We start from the raw sequence: 7,863 nt of genomic DNA on the forward strand, positions 1-7,863 counted from the left end.
ATGAGGGTGGATTTCTGCAAGATTCCATCTCTGTGATGAGAGGTCCCCTCTATTCTCCCTCTGGGTCCTCACCTTGATTCATGGCAAAGTCTAGAGTTCCTCCCTCTGCTGAACCAAGATCGTACCCCTCAGAAAAAGCTTCATCTCCCTCAGCTTCCCAAGATGGAAGTCCAGCTACTCCACACCAGGGAAATTGCTTGGAGCTTCTGAGGGCAGACAGCAAGGCTGGGGCCCCCTGTATCAGCAGTGAAATATCTCCCTAAGTCCTTCCTCAGAGGCATAAACCTGAAGCCTGAACTGGTGATAACTCTTAGCGGCTGGCCTGAAGCACCACCCTGCAGAGGGAGCCTCACACCCAGTCCCTTCAGCTCCCAAGGCCTTGCCTTGAGCTTTTGGAAGTTGACATCAGGGGCAAGGTGGGACTGAGGTTCCCTGTATCCGTGGCGGGAGATCCCTTCTGGTCTTCCTCAGAAGAGCCACCTAGAAACCCAGGAGGACCTGGGACTCTTCCCTCTCCTGTTCTGAGTCAGGCCCCCTCGGATGATCCCAGGCTTCCCTCAGATTCCCTTGATGAGGTCAAGAAACACTACAAATGGGGACCCTGCCCGAAGTTTCTCTGGGTCAGGTGGGACTGGGGCTCCTTCATCTCAAGTTGGAGGTCCCCTCAGTCCCTCCTCAATGTCCTCCCCCCTTGGATGACTTGCCAGGATCAGAGAAAAAATGGCAAATTGAAAAGTATAAATCTCAAATACCAAAAGATACAGGAAAATCTAATGAACTGGAATTAGGCAAAGAGCTCTAAAAAATGACACCAAAAAATGATTCAAAAAGAAAGATAATAAATTGAACATATTTAAAAATTGTATTTCTCTGAGAAAGGAATGCTTAAGAGCAGGCAAAGCCAAGCAACAGACTAGGAAAAAAAAAAAAAATTTGCAAATCAAATTAGGATCTCTATCCGGAATACATAAAGGACCCTCAAAATTGAAAAAAAAAAAAAATAGGGAAAAAAATTTTTAGTGGGCAGACTATACGTCACTGAAACATGTATGCATGTTAAATAACATGTATGCATGTTAAATAAACCCATGAAAAACTTTTCAACATTATTAGCCATTAGAGAAAAGCAAATTAAAAGCACAGGAAGATGCAACTTACTTTTTTTTTTTTTTTTTAATTTTTTTTTTTAACGCTTATTTAATTTTGAGACAGAGAGAGACAGAGCATGAACAGGGGAGGGTCAGAGAGAGAGGGAGACACAGAAACTGAAACGGGCTCCGGGCTCTGAGCTGTCAGCACAGAGCCCGATGCGGGGCTCGAACTCACAGACCGTGAGATCATGACCTGAGCCGAAGTTGGCCGCTTAACCGACTGAGCCACCCAGGCGCCCCGATGCAACTTACTTTTGAGAACAGATTAAAAAAATAACACTAACATTAGTAAGTGCCAGCAAGGATATAGAACAACTTGAACTCTCATGCATTGCCCCAGTGAATTTAAAGTTGAACAGTCATTGTGGGGAATGACTTGGTGATTTCTTATATGCATATACACTCACCATTTGACTCAACAATCCCATGCCTGGGAGAAATAAAAACTTATGTTCACACAAAGATCTGTGCATGATTTTCTATGATAGCTCTATTCATATGTGACAAAAGCGGAAAACAATCCGATGTCCTCACATTGGGTGAATGGATTAACAAACTAGGTTAACAAACTTATAATGGGACACTCCTAAACAACAAAAGGGATAGACTATTGACACACACAGCGATTTGGAAGAATCTTAAAGACTGTTTACTGAGTAAACCAAGTATCAATAAGTTATATCTTCTATTACTTAATTATATTGACTGTCTTTGAAATATATAACTATGGATGTGGAAAACAGATGAGTGGTTGTCCAGGTTAGGTGTGGGAAGAGTATATAAACTACATAACACATGGGAAGGGCTTTTTTTTTTTTTTTTTTTTGTAAGGAGCAGTTATGGAACCATACAGCATCCTGATTATGGTGGTGGGTACACAGATCCAGACAGGGGTAAAAATCATTGGCTTTGTACACCAAAAAAAGTGTTATTGGTTGCTATTTTTAAAAATAAAATAAACATGGAAAAAGAAGGTAGCTAGATTATTATAACAATATCAGGAAAAAAAATAACTTCATAGGAAGGGAGGTTACCAAGAATAAATAGAGGATATTACATAACGATAAAAGAATCAAATTACCAAGATGACATAACAATCCTTAATGTGTATAAATCTAAAAGCAGATCTTCAAAACACATTAACTAAAAACAAAAACAAAAATCAAAACAAAAACCAAGAGAATGGGAAAAGAGAAATAGTTGAAGCTACAATTACATTGAGAGACATCAACATCCCTCTCTACATAAATAATCAAATGATTCAAAAATAAAACCTGAAAAAGAATATCAGCCAAACTGATTTACTTGGCATTTAGAAAACACTCCAACAGCAAAATGTACATTTTTTCAAGTGCACTCAGAACATTCACACAGATGATAAAACAGCACTTGACAAATTTTAAAATATTGAATTACATATTTCTCTCCCCATCATGAAATTAAACCAAAGAAAAGAACTAAAGAGATGTAAAAAGTCACTAATTTTTGGAAAATAGACAACATATTTTTACCAACCCTACTTCAAAGAAATTATTAAAGGAAGTTAGAAAATATTTCCAACTAAATGAAAATGAAAACCGGACAGACACATCAGAGTTCAAGGGATTCGGCTAACGCTGTACGTAGAGGTAAATTTATTTCATTAAATGTTTTTATTTGGCATAAAAATGACCCAAATCAATATCTTAATACTCCACCTAAATTATAAAAAGAAAAATTCAACCCAAGTAATGCAAAGGAATGAAAATAACATAGATAAGAGCAGAAATCAATGAAATCGAATTTAGAAAACCATTAACTATCAATAGAAACAAAACTGGCTCGTTGCAAAGATCAGAGGAGCTAAAACATCCGCTGTTGGCCTGAGAAATTAAAATAAAAGGAGATCGTTGAGAGGCGATGGTGTGGGACATAGCTAAAAGTATAGGGAACTATATAGAGAGAAAGGGCCACATCACAGGAGAGCTTTCAGAAAGTGCAAAAATGACAGGAACCTGTCATACAATCAAACTCTTGGGAGTGCCGGAAAACCAGGAGGAAAAACCGGGATTTGGTGGAACTGGGCCTATTAGGGTCCACACAGATAGATGCCTGTGCAGGCGCATGATGAAATCCGTGTCTGAGGAAGGGCCCTCCATCACCTGTGTTTAGGGAAAGCCTAGAGTTCTGTGCTTGGGTGCGAGCACCCACCACCTTGGGGGTGGAGGACAGGAAACATAACGAGTCGGTAGGGACTTTGAGCTTAACAGTCCTTGCTTTGATCAGTTTTGCCTTCCTCATGTTCATGGATCAGATTTCGTTTGAAGGCTTCCTCTGGAATGAGGAAAGGAATGTCTAATTTCGACAATGTCTACCAGTCAGATACAGTAAGCATCATAGAGACCCGGCCTCTAGGTACTCTGGCCCAAGCTGGCTTAGTCTTGCTCTGTTTGCTATGAAAATCTTTAGTTCCCGCACAGCTGTCAGCTTTGTAAAACAGCCACACTGGATTAGAAGAGTAAATGTCTGGGTATTGATAGGTATAAGCTCAGACCTGAACAAAGGGTGTCAATAGCCAAACTTTAAAAGTGATCTAAGATATTAGATGTGAGATTGAAAGGCCATGATCACTGTATATATAATACGAGCCACAAATACACAGTCATGGATGTTTGCGTGTGTGTGTGTGTGTGTGTGTGTGTGTACATATATGTATGTGTATATATAAATTTAGGAAAACTTTTTCTTCTCACTTATTACTATATGAGTATTTTCCCCCTTTAAAGTATTACCTGGATGTGTTATGGTATTATGCTTTTCTTTTTCATTGTCGCTGCCAAGTGTATTCACAGGAAAGAGAGGACATTCCACAGCATGTAGATCTCTGTCTATTGATGCAGCTTAGTCTAGTCTCTAGCCCAGTACCCTCTCCTGGGAGTCAGACCCATGGTTCCTACCAGACCTACTGACCCAGACATCCCTCTCAGCTTCACCATCTACATGGCTCACGCTGGTATCTTCTGCCACAACTTTCTTCATGACTACCATAACTCAAATTGCAACCAACTCTTCTCTTCTCCTCAGTCTCATCCGGAAGACTTCTGCCTAGTCAGTAATTATACGACCTCAGAATCATTATATATTATTCTATCATTTCACAGTTGCTAATTTCCTAATATTTTCTACAATCTGCCTCCTGTTCATTTTCTCACATCACAGCTTGAGTTACGTGTGTTCATTTCTTTTTGGTTTATTTCCTTGGTGTTTCTCCCTAGCATATGTTCGGTAAAAGCTTCCTGACTGAAAGGACAAATGAGAGAATGATGGATGGGGTGAATTAATAAGTGAATGAATGATCACATGTTTTGATTCCAAACGTGGAATGTGAGACCTACCTGGGCCTTTGAACTCCATGGAAGAAATTGAAAATGGTACAAATGGCTTCAGAATTCCCCTAGGAAACTATTACGGAGTTTGTCATTGTGGACTTCTTGCACCCAGGTCCAAGCACTTGAACTTGAGGATGCTCTCAATGTCATGACACATGATACTTCTTGCTTTGGATTCCACATCCATCCATCAGTTTAACAAGGAAGAGTACCATCTCCGTGGATTTCCATCCACCCTGCAACTGTCTGCACCCTTGGGCCAATCCTCTATCTGGTGGCAATGTAGACCAAAGTCCTAGCCATGGGACACCTATCCTCTAGTGTGCCAAGAGCTCAGAATCTGTGGGAGGCAGCCTGAGCCATGGACAACATGGGGACCCGTTTCAAGGCATGTCCACACCCAGCCCTTTACCTGCAGAGTCACCAAGGTGATTAGTCCCAGGGCACTGTCTCTCCACTTCCCACCTCCTTGCAGCCGCACACTCCCTTCCCCTGCTCATTAGTATTTCTGGTCTGTCTCAACCGTCAAACGTCGGTCACCACCCCTGTGCACCCACATAGCCCCAGCCTCCACAGAGGGGTCCACCGTGCACAGGGGAAACACATTCTGGTGTCCAGCCGGCACCAAGGCAGCTCTCAGCCCTGGGACACCAGCAAGGGTGCCCTGGACCACTAGAGTACCCAAGAGTGCTGCTCACCCAAATGACACAGGGAGCAGCTGTGCTCTTCCTGACAGGACTTAGGGTGGCCCTAAGGTAGGGGCTGGTGTCTGGCATGCTCCGGGGCCACTCCTCCAGTTGACCTATTTACTTAGACCTCATTGAGACGTCCAGCCAGTGATGATGATTCTGAGATCTCCCAAACCTATTCATGTAAGATGTCCCATACAACCTTCACTCCCCACTCAACACCCAGATTCCTAACCAACTCTGACAGAAGGAATTGCCATTTCTCAGAGCTCCAAAGTGCCTTGGCTCAGTGCCTTTTTACTCAACTGCTTCCTTGGAGTCTCACCTCCTCACTCTTTTTTCTTGCTCTGTAGCTCTTAGAGGACATCCCACCATGTTCCTGATATGATTGCTGCTCCTAGCCTCTACCGTTCTTTGGTTAGGGAGTGTATCCTGCTAATCCTAGGATCCCCACTACTAACATAGGACCTTCCAAGGAGCAAGTAAAAAATTGATGTTTGGTGAATAAAAAAAGTCAGTGAGCAGGGACTTTCATCTATTAAGATTTCATCTACTTTCTTGAATAGGCCAAGCAAATCCAAGTGTATCTTTTTAATTTTCCAGAATGGTGGACTGAAAGGTATAAGCAAACTCAAGGATAAACCATCCTTTGTATTTTTCCCTCTGTTTATTGAACCCTTATACTTTACTACTTGGCTCTTTCACATTTCCAAGGAAATTTCTATTCCAATATTACCTTGTACCAGATTCCCTAAAAGATGGGAAGTTTCCCAAATTTTTGCAAAATATTAAAACTCTTATTCTTAAACCTGAAAAACCAATAAATGTGTTACTGATATCATTCAAAACTTAGAGTCTTTAGGGAATTAAACTGTCCATTAAAAGGGACATTTGGGGGTGCCTTGGTGGCTCAGTTGGTTGGGCATGCGACTTCAGCTCAAGTCATGATCTCGCAGTTCATGGGTTTGAGCCCTGCACCAGGCTTTGTGCTGATAGCTCAGAGCTTGGAGCCTGCTTTGGATTCTGTGTCTCACTCTCTCTCTCTCTGTACCTCTGCCCCATTCATTCTCTCTCTCTCTCTCTCTCTCTCTCTCTCTCTCTCTCTCTCTCAAAAATAAATAAACATTAAAAAATTTTAAAGGGACACTTGAAAAATATCAAAAGAAAAAAAGATGAACTTCTAAGTCACCCATACAAAACAGGAACACAAAGTTATTGTACACTGTGTTCTCCCCAGCCTGATCCTGACTCATTTACTCAAAACCAAGACTGCCCTCTCCAAATACAAAGTGATGATTCAGGCTCACTCTTCAGTTGGAGTAAGAGAAGCTGCTGACCAATGCTATGCAACGAACATGGCAGTAGTATTATCCATAGAGCCAATTCTGGCCTGGGCCCTCTCTTCCTCATCTCTCAAATGCTAATACCAGCATGAAAAGGAAGTGGGGTTAGTCTCTTTGACCTTGGCCAAAAATTCCAGAACTTTCATCTTGCTGGTTTCAGCATGGGCCCTGGGACCCCACAGGAATTAATAACATGGAGGATCATGATTAGGCATCTGCTGATACTCCAGGTAATTCTCCTGAACCCAATATTTGGTGATGAGCTTCCCGGGCTCCCCATAAATGAAATGCTCCCTCTCAGCATACATTCCTATCATATTCAGGAAATCCCAGGTGTCTTCCTCAGGGACACTGTTCCCCCCATGAAGATCACGCCCAGGATGATTATCAGGAGATTGTATTCAGGCATGTTCTGGTTGTCACTAAGCATCTTATGATGGGTAAGGAGGTCCAGTGAGTTGACAGGGACATAGGAGTGGATGGTGGGGTCCATTTCCTTCACATAAATGCCAAAGATCACCTCTAAATACTTAGAAGCTTTCTTAAAGATCATAGAGAAATGTTTCCTGTACCTTTTCATGATAACCATCAGCATTTCTGCCTGTGTGATGGGCTCCTGCAATCAGTACTTAAGGATCATGAAATTCACTAAATCAGCTACCCTCTCATCTAGTGGGTCTGTGGGCAAAGATTCGGTGTCTGTTGAGGTCTGCGGGAAACATGTATCTTCTTCTTCTTGGCTATTGGAGCCTCCTTCTGATGTGCTCCGTGTTACAGAGAAGAAGCAGGGGCTCTGAGGGTTCTGGGGAGGACTCAGTGTTGTGGCGGGCTCCTTCTCAGGCTCCTTCTCCTCCACCTCCTTCTCCTCTTTGGAAACCGGGATCACAGGAGAGGAAGGCAGGGAGGAGGAGGTGGAGGGGTAGGAGAAATTGAAAGAGCAAGAGGAGGAAATCTCCTCCTCCTCCTCCTCAGCTGTGAGAACACGGGCCACCGCCAGGCCCTGTATCTCAGTTTGGGCCTGAAAGTCTGGCTCAAATGTGAGGTGCAGACATTTTGGAGAGTGAAGCATGATGACTCTACTTGGCAACAGCAAGTAGAAGGTAGAAGTGTGAGTGTGATGGTGGGAGATCAGGTACCACAAGCCTGGAGAGAGAGAGAGAGGGGCAGCGGCCTCAGCAGAAAAAGATAATTTGTCAGCTCTGGACAAAGGATGACTTACAAGTCTCCTCTTTAGGGGGTGCTCTAGGGCCCCAAAGGACTTCTGGACTTATCATAGGAAGTGAAAAATCTCCCCAGGTTATAAGCAACCAAG

The 7,863-nt window shown here is 42.7% G+C and overlaps 1 pseudogene; it reads right to left on the reverse strand.

Annotated features, from left to right (window-relative positions):
* Positions 1–6,550: 6,550 nt before the first annotated feature.
* LOC131502404 (melanoma-associated antigen 10-like) lies at positions 6,551–7,620 on the reverse strand (annotated as a pseudogene).
* Between the last annotated feature and the right edge of the window lie 243 nt (positions 7,621–7,863).

This window comes from Neofelis nebulosa, chromosome X (genome assembly GCF_028018385.1).
Source record: "Neofelis nebulosa isolate mNeoNeb1 chromosome X, mNeoNeb1.pri, whole genome shotgun sequence".
Taxonomy (NCBI): Eukaryota; Metazoa; Chordata; class Mammalia; order Carnivora; family Felidae; genus Neofelis; species Neofelis nebulosa.